A 16495-nucleotide genomic window follows, 5' to 3' on the forward strand; every position below is an offset into this window, starting at 1 on the left:
AACCTCACTGTGTTCTTAATTTAAGAAGGGGTGGAAGAGAGAGAGAGAGAGACTGAACGATTCTGCAAGATGCCTAGAATATCTTAGCTTAGGAGTAAGGATTTCTGTCTTTTTGTGGTATATATACCTGACACCATAGAACAATATTAATGAGCTATAATTCATATGGCCCAAAATATTTCTTATAAAAAGGCCATAAAATATTTTCCTCCTCAATCAAGGATTTACCCCTTTTCATACCAGACTAGACCTGCAATTTTTATCAGTATAGGGAGATCTATGTAGACGTTCTCTCCACCAACATACATTGGTAACATATCTGTAACTTATGGTCTTAGAGAGATATCTAAGGCCCTGAAAGTTTAAACAGTTTGCTCATGGTCAGAAACAAGAATTGAACCCAGGTATTCCTGAAAAAAGGTATATCCTTTTACTATGCTATTATAATATTTTAATCACCTGGTTGAGTCTGATTTCCTATATCTTAAATCAAATTGTTATGATGAGCAGAATCCTTCAATATAAAAATGAGACAGAAGATACTTTTATTGAACTTTCATTGTTCAGTTGTTGTTCAGTTACTTTGATCATGCCTGATTTTTTATTATCTCATTTTGGTGGCTTTCTTGACAAAGATCCTGGAATGGTTACCATTCCTTCTTCATTTCATTTTACAGATGCAGAAACTAAGACAAACAGGGTTGAGTGACTTGCCTAGAGTCACATAACTAGTAAGTATATGAAACTACCTGTGAACTTCCAGATTCTAGGCAAAGTGCTCTATCCACTGGGCCACCTTACTGTCCCTTGACTTGGCATAGAAATCCATAATTGTTAGTGCCCTCAGAATGAATTAGCTCTTAGAAAATATCTATAGAATATTAGGGTTTGAACATAGAGGAGAAAGGACCTGTCAACAGTAGGGATCAGGGGATAATACAAATTTTGTGGGCCTAGTTATTAATCAAGATTGATGTCTGAACTTGTGATCAGAGGGACTCCCTTGAAATTTAGGCTGTTAACTCATTCTTTTTTGGTTATCCTTAACTTTTAAATTTTATCTTCAAATTTCCAAGCTGGTAAGTATTTAGGCTTATTTCAGCACCATCCCAATATTTACCAGTGGCATTTGGTTGTTTTCCATTTTAGATGAATTCATTCTGTGTGTGTGTGTGTATGCATATATATATGCATATATATACATACATACACATATATACATATATATATATATTCTTTCACACTCCTAGTTTTATTCATTTGACACCCTATTTTACAAATTAATCAGATCCCCCAAACAGTTCTAGAATGAAAAACATGTAGCCTTTCCTTCAAGTCTCCTACAACATGAAATTTACTTTTTAATATGAGTGGCTTCAATCTACTATTTCACACTGTTGATAGATAGATAGATAGACAGACAGACATAGATAGATAGAGATAGATATGCACTTAGACAATCTAAGGTAATTGATAAATACTGTTACCAGAATCTAACTGTTGGTCCTGGGCAAGTCACTTAACCAAAGTCTCAGTTTTCTCATCTGTAAAATAAAGGAAAATATAACTATTAAATATACTTCCCTTGAATGTTGTGATATTTAAATGAGATTTTATTTACACATATATATTCATATAAACATATCTAAATATTTACATGTACCTATGTGTATATATTCACATATATGTGTACATAATGCATATATATATTATATATCTATAGTGTTTTGCTAACCATAAAGACTTTTGTAAATTACTGCACAGAGAAATCAACACTGACCCTGAACTCAAATGACCTGGATTCTATAACCTCTGTGACCTTCAGACAAGCTGCTTAACCTCCCAGATCATCAGTTCCCTCATATGTAAAATGAAGAGGTCACATTATGAGGATCCCTTCCAGGGCCTGTGATTATAATTATTAGATATAAAGTGATGGACTTGAAGTCAAGAAGAACTGAACCTGTATATGATACCCATTTCCTTAAATGTAAATTATAGAGAATATTATCTACCTCCCAGGTTGTTGGATCAAACATTGGGTCAAAATATATAGAATGTGGTTCATAAAATCTAAAACACTGTAATCACTATTTTAAAATACACATATTCTTTTGGTTCATTAAAATTATAGAGTTGTATGATCATTTCCTTTATTACCCTGTTCCTAAAGAAAACTTCTGTAAAAAAAGGAAGCATATGTTCTATTTTTAAAAGAACTTAAATAAGTGAGATTGTTCAACAACTTTTTCCCAAAGATTTTTTTTCTACTGTTTAATGAGCCTCATTGTCATGGTATTCTCAAGTTTGAAAGTAGCCAGGGAATTGATTGGGTCTTGAGAATTGTATGCAGTTCACAATCCATAGCTACAGTTAACACATGGGAAACACAAACCCTGTAATCTATTCTTGGATCTGTACTGACTCATTATATGACCCTGGGAAAGTTAGTTCACCTTTCTGTGCAGCGTTTTAGGATGAGAAGCTTTATATAAGGCAGAATAAGTCTTGGGGGTTTTTTTAGGTTTTTTTTTTTCAAGGCAATGGGGTTAAGTGGCTTGCCCAAAGCCACACAGCTAGGTAATTATTAAGTATCTGAGGCCGGATTTGAACTCAGGTACTCCTGACTCCAGGGCCAGTGCTCTATTCACTGTGTTACCTGGCTGCCCTCAGAATAAGTCTTGTGACCTGGTAACAGTGGACAAAAATAGAAGATTGAAGTTTACTATGTAGAAAATATATATGTAGTAAACATAAAATAGCCTCATACAGAACAGCTAAAATCTTATCATTAGAGGACTGTGATGTAATAGTCTTTCAAAAATTAGGACTTTCTTTCCACTAAGAATATTTCTTTCCTTAGAAATAAGTATCACTGAGTATTCAAAATTAGACAGCATGAATGAAATGCTGAAATTTAAATTTCTATTTTTTCTTCCCCTTGGAGCATATCAGCAGCCTTAGAAAATTCTGATTAGTGTATAACTTCTAAGCTAGGGTTCAGCAAACTATGGCAAGGATAGATCCTGCTGTGTGATTTTGTAATCTATGATTTTAAAATAGTTTTTTGACATTTGAAAATAAAGTTGGATTGCATTTAAAAATATTTTTAAAAACAGTCAGCTACTGAACATCAAAAAAAAGGTGGCATCTGCCAGATGAGCTGGGCCCCTCTCATCCCAAGAAGGCAGCACCTCCTTTCTGGGTCCCCTCCAGGCCTGTAGCAGGGAAGGGAAGCTTCTCCAGGATACTGTCCTTGCCCTTGTTCTTTCCTGGAAACTCGGGAGATCCCCACAAAGGAATTCCTCCAGGGGAATATGGCCCTTTGGGTTAGACTTTCTGTCTCCACAAACCTAAGCTGCCCAGCCCCATTACTCAGTGAAGGTGTACTACAATGGGGAAGGGAAACCTCCCTTAAAGCTACAGACATCTTACCGGGTCTACTGGGTCAGCTAGAGTGGGGAGAATAGTGCAAGGGAGATAGGCCTGGGAAAGATGAACAGGAGATAGCATGGTTTTCCCAAAAAGATGCCTTCTTTAAGCCTTAGTGGGGAAAAAAGGGAGGTGGCAAACTCACTTTGGCCTTGGACCAAAGTTTATCAGTCCCTGATTTATAGTCAATAATGTCTGAAGATATTACTTTCTCAAGCGGAAATAGAATGAAATTTCTGGCACTTTTGGTAATTGCTTAAGTTATATCTGTGTGTAAGTATAGCTGTGTGTTCACTGAGTTTTATCTACCAGTTCTCATACAATGTTGAAGTCAGAGCCTCTGGAAGCAATTATTCATTATCTTCAAAATAGGAAATTTTTTCAGGTTATAATTGTTATTTAAGTATAATTCAAAGCATTGCATTTGCCTCATCGATATTCTAGTTCTATTCTAGTTGAACCAGGTTATCCCCAGGTAACCCTAAATTATAGCCTGTTTGTAACTTAAGTCTGTAGCAAGGAATATTAATACTCATAGGGTCATGGTTATATCACCCAGCACCGACTTTGGCCAGTTCTTCAGGAATCTTTGAGATGACTGTAGAGTACTGCAAATTTGAAAACTCTTGGCAATTGTATCACCAGGTCATTATCTAGTTATATTTGTTTCTTTAAATTCTACTCACTGCTTTCTGGACATATTTCCATTTTTGACAAAGTCACAGGTAGACTCATATACTCCTCTCTAGACTCACCTCTCTGTTTTTCACATATACTTTATACTGACTTTGGACATAATTTATACTAGCTGAATAGTTTGTATGTTGTTGCACTTCAGTAAAATGTGAGCTTCTTGAAGAGAGACATTTTCCTGCCTTTGTGTACCCAGTGTTTAGGGCAGTGTCTGGAAGATAGTAATCACTTAAATGCCTAATAAAGACATTTGCTTTAATTGCCAGGTTCTAGAAATGTTTCTTATTCAACTAAAGGCAACAATATCTTACTTGGGCTTCGTTGTCACAGTATTAAGGAAGGTAACAAGATAAAAGATACCATCATATATTAAGGCACCTGTCATGTGGGTGCATAATATATATAATAGATGTGATATGCATATATTATATATGTACACATATACATCCTATATAACTATATATAATATGAGAATATATAGCTATGTATGTATATGTGTATATATAAATAATATATATACATAAACAAAATAACTTCATCTCACTCAGAATGAATATGAATAATGCTGAAACAATACTATGAGATTCCCTGGTAACTTTTACCCCAGCTGCTATGTCATAGTAGATATTTTGTCAGCAAATGTTGTGTAAAATATTACTTTTCTGATGTATATATATATATATATATATAATATGTATGTGTGTATGCGTGTATTTATATATACATATACAAATATATATACATAAAAATTATATATATATATATATATATATATATAATTCAGGGGTTTTGCCTTTTACAGATTTCACTATAACTTTTCTGGTTTTTACATTTTTAAAATAAAAAAATGAATCTTATGACTTGTTCTCATAATTTACCTGAAAGTTATCAAATAGGTACCAGTATAGATTTCTGATAAAAATCTCTCTTTTGTGGAGTATCATCCAACTGAACGGTCTCTGACCTTCAGTTAAAATATCCTAAAATTATTTGGAGACCTTAGAAATTAGGGAGTCAAATTCCTTATTAACCATTTCTCAAAGGAAATAGAAAAAATTTGACATGACTGAAACATTGGTTCAAATTTATTCTCTCCAGTGTAGAAACTCTTTTAATGCCAGGGAACCTAATAATATTGATTCAATGCCACTTATAAGTCATTCCTCCTGCTCTAAAATTATTTTGCTATGGTCATGTTGATATTTCATCAGAATTCCTGATGATTCTCCCATAAAAGCCTAATTTTCAATTTTTTTCTCTGCTTCAAATACTGACCTTTAAATCCTGAACCACAGTCTAAGTTCCTTGATGATATGATTATATAAATTATGGTCTCCTCAAAAACTAATACAGTGCTTTAGTCCTTCATCAGGATAGAAATAACAGAATTTAGTATCTAGCAAGGAAGAGTCATCTGTTAAAAATGGAAGTTTCCAGATAAATACTTAGAGGTGCTTTTGTGCTTCCCTACCCTGATCCTCCATTTTCATGTAGCCTTCCCAGAATCAGTTTCCTCTCTGTTCACTAATGGCTATGTTACGTGTCCTGGATATGGTATATACTTCTTGCCTTCACTGCTATACACATATTAGACAATGTTTGACTTCCCTAATACAAAAGTCCAAGATGGAAAGGAGCTTTGTCCTCCTTTTCTACCTAGTACTCTACCTCTTCTGGTTGAATTTTGCAGTATCTTAGCTCTAATGGTGGTTATTTGATCATAAGAAATGTTCACATCAAAATGTAATGTGTAAAAAAAAATACCAGTTTTATTTTAGAGGGTAATACTAGGAGCTTATGAATGGTAAATTGACTGTCTTTGCGAATACTAACTATTCAACTCTCACATAAATACATCAAAAGTCTTGATTCATTTTGAACAATTTTCTGCTCTGAGCAATCTTTTGGGTCCTTACTCTTCAAATTCTCTCTCTGAAAATAACCTTTAATAAAAGCATTAAACACTGTCTTTTTGTCCTCCAAAGCTATTCACTCTTGGTCATTTCTTATGTAGACACAGATATTAAGTCATTTGTCCATTTGTAGAGTGTCAGTTTTGTGATGAAAACCATAATTATTGAATATATTGAGACATTAAAAATATGAATTGCATTTAAAAATGTAAACAAATTGTATTTCATCTTCCCCCCTTTCCTACCTTTGTTTGAAAACTGTTCCTCAGTGTGAGAGTACATGAATGTACATTTGTTTATCTAGTCTTTACACTGCAAGAGTCATACTTAAGTATTGCTAACAAACTTTAAAATTGCTGTGTTCTTTAGGAGGATAAAATTGGATTCAGTTATACTGGCACTGGTACTAACCATGAGGGGTTGTTAGTGAGAGGAGAATCAATCATCTCACACCCTGCTCTGCCCAGACTTTGCTCTTTTCCTTTCTTACATTGTATTTGTCAGAATAGGAATAGTATATTGCTGAGAACACTGCTGCTACTCTCCTTCCCCTAGACGGAAAAAAAATAAAAATCTATAAAGATATTCTCTTCATATTCTTAGAAAATGCCCTACCTATGATAATAGGAGATAAGTGTATCTCTTAAATTATTTCTTCAGTTCTTTTTCTAAATAATTAAGTTACCTGAATCAGACAAAAAAGAGCAGTTTAGTTATTTTTTTCGTGGCATATTATTTTACATGTTGTTTTCATAATATTTTGCAATTCCTCTTCTAGCAAACACCATATTGATGAATGTAATAAAAGAGATCTCTTTTACTAAATGCTTCTTTCCCAGTGATAATGAGTTAAAATTGTGCTGATTGGTCTCAGAGGCTAGAATTAGAAACAATGAATGGATTGTAAAGATGTAGGTTTGAGGTGAGGAAAATCAAAAAGGCTGAATCTGGAATCAGAAGACCTTAGTCTGAATGAATGTTGGGCTTTTTCGTCTATTGACTGTGTGATCGGATCGTGCCTTAGTTCTCTAGTTTCCTTAATTATAAAAATGAAAGAATTGGATTAGAAGACCCCCCTAAAATCCCTAGTTTTACATCTGTGATCCTATCATCCATTGTATTAGAACTATTCAAAGGAATTGACTCCCTTAGGAGGCAATAGGTTTCAAGCCCCCCTCCCCCCAACTAGATGTCTTCAGGCAAAGAAAGTTATTAATATTATATAGTACAGGAGAAAGGACAGAGACTATGAGACCAGAGAACCTTAGTTCAACTCTCAGTTCTGCCACTTTCTTTTTCCTATTCCATTTGGGGCAAGTCACTAAGAATCTCTGAGATTTTCTTTCCCCATCTGTGGAATAAGGAAGTTAAATTATATGCTAGGATCATAAAATGACAGACTGAGGAACTGGAAGGGACCTTAGAAATCATTAAATCCAACCCCGTCACTTTATAAATGAGAAGACTGAGACCTAGAAAGGTTAAGACTGCCTAAGAGTCACATAGTTGTAATTATTGTAATTGTAATTATTGTTACTATTACCCTTGTCATTATTTCCCTAGATCACCTAGCTAAAAAGTGTCTGATGCAGAATTTGAGCTCAGTTATTTAGCTTAAATCCTACATTCTATTCACTACACCCTGATGTCCTTTGAAAAATTTTCTCTAGCATCCCTTCTAGTTCTCAATCTATGATCTGACCTTGCAGAGGAGTTTCTATTTAGAGATGAATTAGAGTTAATGGTCTTAGATACTTTCTAATTCTGCAATTCTGTAGTATTTCAGAAATGCACACTAGGAAGAACATTGACTTTGATGACTGAAATACAAATTTCTGATCCTCCACTTGTCTGTAACTTGTATTTCTAAGTACCTACTTCCACCATATTGGGCCCTAAAATTAAGAAAGTTCAGAAAACAATGTAGAATTATAAAGTGACTTCCTATACTAAGACTTTTCTAAGTTAGTCAATTGAACTAGAATAATACTCCTTTAAATTCTTTCCAGATGCCTCTGACATAGATGGATATTGCCCTTTCCTAATGAGTTTGGCTCAGCTTTTTCTGGTCTGCTATCCAAATTATAAAAAGTGTTAAAGACTGTTAAAGAAGCCAATACAGGCTGAACTTCCTTTGCTATCAGAACCAAATATGCGCTAAAATCAGACTTTTATTACCTTTCCTTAGAGTAGCATAAAATATAAACATTTTACCTTTTTGGTCTTTTTTTAATCAATAAACATTTATTAGGCACCTACTATATATTATTCACATTGCTATGTGCTAGAAATACAAAGCACACATCTGACCATGTTAGCTTTATACTCAATAAGCTCCAGTCACTCTCTATTATCAATAGAATCAAAAACAAAATCCTCTGTTTTGCAAAGTCCTTCAAAACCTAGACCCTTTCCCCTTACCTTTCTAGACTTTTTATTTTATTTTTTATTAATATTCATTTCATTTTTGTACAAATGATTTTTATGTATTACTAAAATATTCTTGTTTAAGAGTAAACATAATATCACTCTCCCCCCAAAAAATATAGAACCTCATGAGCAATAAAGTAAAGGAAAGAAAAAATTAAAATTAGAATTAAAAAAATAATAATAATGGGGGCAGCTAGGTGGCACAGTGGATGGAGCACCGGCCCTGGAGTAAAGAGTACCCGAACTCAAATCTGGCCCCAGACACTCAACAATCACCCACCTGTGTGACCCTGGTCAAGCCACTGCAACCCCATTGCCCTGCAAACAACTAAAAAAGAAACCCAAAATAAAATAAAATGATGATGATGATGATGATGATGGTGATGATTATGATTATGATGATGATGATGATAATAATAATGATAACAATAATAATAATAGGGCAGCCAGGTGGCACAATGGACAGAGCACTGGCCCTGGAGCCAGGAGCACCCAGGCCCAAATCTGGCTTCAGATACACAACAATCACCCAGCTGTGCAGCCCTGGACAAGCCACCCAACACCATCTACCCTGCAAAATGCCCCAAAATAATAATAATAATAATAATAATAATAATAATAATAATAATAAATGTGCTTCAGTCTGTGTTCTAACACCACCAGCTCTGCCATGGGTGGATCACATTCCTTAGGATAAGTCCATCACAAAAGCTACTTCCATATTTTTCCACTATTGCCAGTGCTGATCACAACTCCTCCATTCATACTTCCCCTCTACCATATACTATATTTTCTCTTGCCTTTCACTCTGTCCCTCTTCTTAAATGTGTTGTAGGGTAGCTGAGTGGCACCGCAGACTGATCACCAATCCTGGCATCAAGAGGCCCTGAGCCCACATACCACCCCTAAGGCACAGCAACCACCCAGCCCTATGGTCCCAGACAGGCCATCTAATCCCAGCCCCTTTCAAGAAGTAAAAAAGAATATGTTTTATGTCTGACCACTCTCCCCCACAGTCCACCCTCTCCTCCATCACTCACATCCCCCCTCACCCTGTCCCCCTTCTCTCCTTCTTACTCTAGATGTCTATACCCCATTGAGTATATATGTTGTTTCCTCCCTGAACCACCTCTGATGAGAGCAAATGTTCTCTCAAGCCCCCTTGCCTTCCCCCCTTCCATGTCATTACAATAGCTCATTGTAATAAAGAAAAATCTTATTATATGAAATATCTTAGCCTATTCCACCTCTCCTTTCTCTTACTCTCATTACATTTCCCTTTTAAGCATTGACTCCATTTTTACAATATATTACATCTTCAAATTCAGCTCTCTCCTGTGCTTTATCTATAAAAGCCCCTTCAACCTGCTCTATTAAATGAGAAGTTTCTTATGAGTATTATCAGTATCATTTTTCTATGCAGGAATACATTTAGTTCATCATTTAGTCCCTCATATTTTCCCCTTCTCCTCCACTCTCAGCACTGGTCATTTTAACAGGAACATTTGAAATTCCCTTGGTTCATTGAAAGTCCATCTTTTTTCCTGGAAGAGGATGTTCAGTTTTGCTGGGTAGTTGATTCTTGGTTGCATTCCGAGCTCTTTTGCCATCCAGAATATTATATTCCATGCCCTACAAGCCTTTAATGTAGTTGCTGCTAAGTCCTGTGTGATCCTGACTGCAGTTCCACGATATTTGAATTGTGTCCTTCTGGCTGCTTGTAATATTTTCTCTTTGACTTGGGAGTTCTGGAACTTGGCTATAACATTACTGGGGGTTGGGGGGGTTGGATCTCTTTCTGGGGGAGATTGATGGATTCTCTCAATTTCTATTTTGCCCTCTGAGTCTAGGATATATGGGCAATTTTCCTGGAGGAATTCTTTAAAAATGATGTCAAGGCTCTTTTCCTGATCATGACGTTCAGGTATCCTAAGTAATATTTAAAATTATTTTTCCTAAATCTGTTTTCCAGATCAATTGTTTTTTCAATGAGATATTTCATATTTTCTTCTAAGCTTTCATTCTTTTGGTTTTGAAGTATTGTGTCTTGACATCTCATAAAGTCAGCGGCTTCCTTCAACTCTGTTCTAGATCTGAAGATTTGTTTTCCTCAGAGAGCTTTCTTATCTCTTTTTTTCCATCTGGCCAATTCTGCTTTTTAAAGCATTCTTTTCCTCAATAACTTTTTAAACTGTCTTATCCATTTGACCTAACTAGATTTTAACATGTTATTTTCTTCAGCATTCTTTTGGATCTCCTTGACTAAGCTGCTGACATCTTTTTCATGTTTTTCCAGCATCTCTCTCATTTCTTTTCCCAATTTTTCTTCTGTCTCCTTCACTTGATTTTCAAAATCTTTTTTGAGCTCTGTCATAGCCTGAACCTAATTTCCATTTTACTTGGAGTCTTTAGATGCAGGAGCTTGTACTTCCTCATCTTCAGATTGAGTATTTTGATACTTCTTGGGATGATAGGAAATGTATTTCTCAATGGTGTTCCTCCTTTCTTCTCTGTTTACTCATTTCTCCAGCCTGGTTTTGTGGTGCTTCCTGAGTTTTTGAGTATTTTGGGGTCAACCCCCACAAGGATCTCTGTGTGTGAGGCTCTGTCTTAATTCCTGGTCTGTGAATGACCACAAGTGCACCCCTCTGCCACCAGGCTGAGGTGGAGGGGTCCCTGCTGTTCTATGGGTGGCCCTAGACTTTGATCAAGATCTGAATGTGGTCAGAGCCCCAGAGTCCCTTTCCAGGTACAGAGGGCAGAACTTGGAAGTCTCTCTCTCCACTCCCCTACCTAGTCTGAGCACTTATGGTTCAGTTGCCTGGGGGCTCCTGCTTACCGGCTCTGCCTGCTTCTGTTTCCTGGATCTGGGCTGCCCGGGCCATGATGCTAGCTGGGCTTCATGCACTTGCTCTGGTAGAGCTCTCCCCCATCTTCCAAGTTGTGCCAGGTGCTCCCCGGGGTGTAGGTCAGGAAACTGCCCTCACTGCCATGAGCCACAGCTCTCAGGTGCTTCACTCTGGTGCATGCCCCACTTACCCTGTGGAACAGAGCCTTTCCACTATTTTCCAGTTCACCTTGGACTGGAGAATTGCCTTACTGGATCCCTCTGTGGGTTCTGTCTCTAGAAAATTTAGTTAGAGTCCTTATTTTATAAGTTTTGAAATATTAGAGAGAGAGAGAGAGAGAGAGAGAGAGAGAGAGAGAGAGAGAGAGAACCTAAGAGTGGCTCTTCTCCTGTTGCCATCTTGGCTCCACTCCCCTACCATTTTGGTCTTTAACAATTCAAGGAAATATTTGCAAAGTAAGGATATTCAATAGCCTCAGTGATTAGTTTGCCTAAAATGTAATAATCGAATTTTTTTACTGGTGACTGAGCAAATACAAACTAAAAAACCTGTCTTTATTAAAAAAAAAGGTCTAATCAGCCACAGGGTAAATTATGTAATTATATTCATCAAAACAGGAAGAAAAGATATATCAAGTTTCATATTTTTAGAGATGGAAATGTCTGCATTATAATTTCAGTTCTTTAGAACAAGAGTTATATCAGTGTTTTGTACTATGATCATTCTTGTTTCATTGGTGACCAAAGTAAAAAAGCACAAAATAAAAAGACCATGACATCCTTTGCTCTTTCATTTCCTAAGCCCTCATCCATTGTGTTTAGTGTTGCAAACATACCACATTAAAGAGCTTCCATAATTCCATAATAGGCAACTACTTCAATTATCTCAAAGCGTTATTAAGAATAAAAGTAAACATATTTCATTTGACTAGTTTCAGTAGAAATTTGGAACTCAGGACTATTTTTAAGTTTTTTTACATAGCCAGACATTTTATCACTTTATTACCTCACTGGCTTACAATTATGCTTATGTATGTATTTCTTCTCTGTCATTTTCCTAGTTTTAATAAATATGTGCCTATTTCTATGTGTGTGGTCTCATGTATTATGTTTCAATAAATGCTTTTAAAAGTAGAATTACTTAGGGTGCCTGCAAATGTTATTTTGTGATGATCTAATTTGAATGCATAGTGTGAAAATCACAAAGTTAAAAAATATGGAGATATGATTTGTTAAAAATGATAAGAATTATGGGCAGCTAGGTGGCACAGTGGAAAGAGCACCAGCCCCTGGAGTCTGGAGTACCTGAGTTCAAATCTGACCTCAGACACTTAATAATTACCTATCTGTGTGGTCTTGGGCAAGCCACTTAACACTATTGCCTTGCAAAACAACAAAAAACCCTAAAAATTGATAAAAAAAAATTAAGTACAATAAATAAACCCAAAGAATCAGCTATTATTAATTGTCTCTGCTTTGGAAAAAAAAAGATTGAACATATGACCTATTCCTGAAAGAGTTAAACCAAGAGCTAATTATATTTGCCTAAACCCAAGAAAGAATAATTTTACTTCTAGAACTTCTCCTCTTCCCACCCTAACTCACTTTTATAATTGTATCTATGTGGATTTGGGGTTATTGGTGTTACAAGGAGATAATAGGGACAGAGTTTGGCATATAAGAAATCATTTCAGTTCGAACTGGTGTGTGAATGCCTATCTAATTTTTCAACAGGTAAAACTAAATACCTCATTTACGATTCTGTACTCTGTACAATATAGATTGCAGTGTATCCACAATGAAGATAATTAATAAATATTTAATTGACATTTTAAAAAAACAGCATGAAGGGGCAGCTAGGTGGCATAGTGGATGAAGCACTGGGCCTGGAGTCAAGAGTACCTGGATTCAAATCCAGTCTCAGACACTTAATAATTACCTAGCTGTGTGGCCTTGGCCAAACCACTTAACTCCATTTGCCTTACAAAAACCTAAAAAAAAAACCAGCATGAAGCATTTTAACTTTTTTAGTAATTGAGTATCTATGATCTCATCAGTTTGGGTACTTCTACTCCCTATTAAGATTATCACACTATACTTCTCATCTTTACACAGTACACCTCTCACCTTTAATATTTTTGTGACTTCTTGTCCAAAAACTCCCATAATCCCAGCTAATGAATTAGGGCAACACACTGGAAGCATTCTTCTAGTCAATGGTACCACTTTGTTGAGGTTTGGTTTGGTTTTGTAGTTTGGTTGATTGTAATTGTGGTGGTTGTTTTTATTAGACCTTTAATGTAATTGTTACAGAAATCTCTTCTTCCATAGCAGAACACAGAAAGGTTAAATGATTTGTCCAGGGTTCTATAACTAGTATGTGACAAAGGAAGGATTGAACTACTATATTTCTGCTTTTGAGGTCAGTTCTCTCCTTATTATAATATGCTGTTTCTCATCTGCATTGTCATATATATATATATATATATATATATATATATATGTCTCTATGAATTTATAAAGATATAGATATAGACACAGCACATAGGTATGTCTATAATTTATTAATGTATATGTAATATACACACATGTCTTTATTACATATGTGTTTATTCATTTTACATAAAAATGATTCAAAACATTTTTTCCATCTTTTCAACCTTTCATTTCAATGAAAAATTTCAAACAAATTTTTCAGTGATACTAGGGATATGAATGAGAATTCATTATATTTTCATTATAATCATTGAAGAAATCCTAGACAATTTCAGTGTCATCCATCAGTGATTATGAAAACATTTTTAATTTTTTATGTTAGGACTGGATGAGATATTTCATTAATAATGAAGGAAATACAAACTGTAGCATTAAAACATGTTTTAAACACTTGAGGAATTAAAGTCTACTTAAATATACTGAGGAAAATATTACCTATGCAGCTTTATTTATAATATAAAAATGGAAGGTATGATTGAAGGCTGGCATAAAAAGGTCTTATTACTGTCTTCATAGGAACTCATAAAAGAAGAGATTAGAACAATGGTCTGTTGTAATTGGGAATACTTAATTATAAAAAGGAAGAATGTCATGGAGAATAAATGGAAAACAATTCAAATTACAAGTGAAACAATTGGGATAATAAATAAAATTTTGACCTGAAATTACCTTTTTGTCTGGTAGAAATGTTGTCTTTTTTTTCTGCAAGGCAGTGGTGTTAAGTGACTTGTCCAAGGTCACACCACTAGGTAATTATTAAGTATTTGAGGCTGGATTTGAACTCAGGTCTTCCTGACTCCAGAGTTGGTGCTCTATCCACTGTGCCACCTAGTCCCTGGAAGAAATATTCTCAATAAATTTGGTTGCTCAATTGAAAAGCAAGTAAAAATAGTGAAAAAACATATTTCATGGATAATATAGAAATGAGCAATTAGAAACTATGGTGTGTGTAGCTTATTATTCAATGAATTAAGAAAGGCAAAAATGTGTAATTTAATTACCATTGGAGAAAATAATATGTAACATATGTTGAAATTTATTATTCAATTCAGCATAACTTGGAGTAGATTTAGATAACCTGCTTCATATCAATTATCAGTGTAACATAGTAACCAAGAAAACGAATACAGTTTTATACTTCATTGAAAAGCATGGTTTCAGGGAGGCTAGGTGGCGCAATGGATGGAGCACCGGCCCTGGAGTCAGGAGTACCTGAGTTCAAATTTGACCTCAGACACTTAATAATTATCTAACTGAGTGGCCTTGGGCAAGCCACTTAACCCCATTGCCTTGCAAAAACTAAAAACTAAAAAAAAAAAAAAAAAAAAAAAGCATGGTTTCCAGAAGGTCACAAGGTCACAAGTGGAAAATTTTATTGTACTTTGTGCTTATCAGACCACATCTAAATACTTTATTCAATTCTTGTGTCACATTTTTTAGAAGGAAATTTTAACAAGTTAGGAGTGTCCAGACCAAAGATTACTTGGTTATTAGGGTGTCTTGCAATTGTGAAAAGCATTGAAAGAAATAGTCCTATTGAGTTGGGAGTAGATGAAAAAGGCATTATGTTTCATTGCTCTCCATTAGAGGTCTTCAAAGATCAGATGGCCAGTTATTGGGGAAGTTGTAAAGGAGATTTCTGTAGTGATATGAATTTCATTTCAGGGGACCTTTTATATTCTGAAATTCTGTGATTCTAGCTTAGAGTTACATGTAAGAAAATGATGATTGATTTTGAGCAAACTTTATCCATTTTGCCCAAATATTTTTCATAATATTTGTAGGATTAAACTAAATAAATAGATAAATGAAAAAAACAAACAAATTGTTTTGAAACAAGATAGAAAAAGTTCATGTCATTTCTGGGGGCAAGATACATTAATTGAATGTAAATTTAAAAAAGAGCAGATGATTGAACTAGAGGAATAGATCACTATAGATTTTATAAGAATCACTTCCTGGTTGCAATGACATTATTCTAAGAAAAGACAACCCATGCTACATGTCTGATGCAGTGTTTTAATTTGTCACTTTGGTTGATCGTGAAAGAAAAGAAAACCATTATATTTCTAAAGGAATCAGTTTTTGAGTAGGTGCCATGTGCCACTGAGAAAAAAGGCGTATTCCTTTCTATTCCCATTCACTTTTCTCCAGATATATATCAAACTTTTCTAAAATTCTATTCAACTCTTTTACTTTCTTCTTGCTTATTTTGTGATTATATTTATCTAATTCTGAGAGAGGCAGGTTTTGTTTTGCTTTCTATATCTTTCTGTAACTCATTTAACTTCTCTAAGAATTTGGATACCGTTCCACGTTGTGCCTCTATATTTAGTACTGATATTACTTCATTGCACATAATACTATTTAGGAAAATGTAGTTTCCTTCCTTACCCCTTTTAGTTAGGTCTAGTTTTGCCTTTGCTTTGTCTGAGATCAGGATTACTACCCCTGCTTATTTTCCTTTAGTTGAAGCATAATATACTCTGTTCTAACTTTTACCTTTACCCTATTTGTATCTCTCTGCTTCAAATATATTTCTTGTAAGCAATCTATTGAAGAATATTCATTTTAATCCACTCTTTTATCTGATTCTGTTTTATGAGAGAGTTCATTCCATTTACATTCGTGGTTTTATGAGGAAAGTTTGTAAGTCACCTCTTTCATTTGAATAACCATCATT

At 34.9% G+C, this 16495-nt stretch overlaps 1 protein-coding gene and 1 long non-coding RNA gene across 2 annotated transcripts in view; one reads left to right on the forward strand and one right to left on the reverse strand.

Annotated features, from left to right (window-relative positions):
* The window catches only part of LOC141517676 (uncharacterized), a 48001-nt gene extending 33358 nt beyond the window's left edge, over positions 1–14643 (reverse strand). Inside the window, exons 1-2 of the long non-coding RNA XR_012476940.1 lie at positions 14482–14643; positions 1488–1544 (exon numbers count right to left, since the gene is read on the reverse strand). This is a non-coding gene — a long non-coding RNA (uncharacterized LOC141517676). The remainder of the gene's footprint in view (positions 1–1487; positions 1545–14481) is intronic.
* Positions 1–16495, forward strand: part of GLRA3 (glycine receptor alpha 3) — a 222710-nt gene that overhangs the window by 109092 nt on the left and 97123 nt on the right. The window lies entirely within an intron of this gene.

The sequence above is a fragment of the Macrotis lagotis genome, chromosome 3 (genome assembly GCF_037893015.1).
Source record: "Macrotis lagotis isolate mMagLag1 chromosome 3, bilby.v1.9.chrom.fasta, whole genome shotgun sequence".
NCBI lineage: Eukaryota > Metazoa > Chordata > Mammalia > Peramelemorphia > Peramelidae > Macrotis > Macrotis lagotis.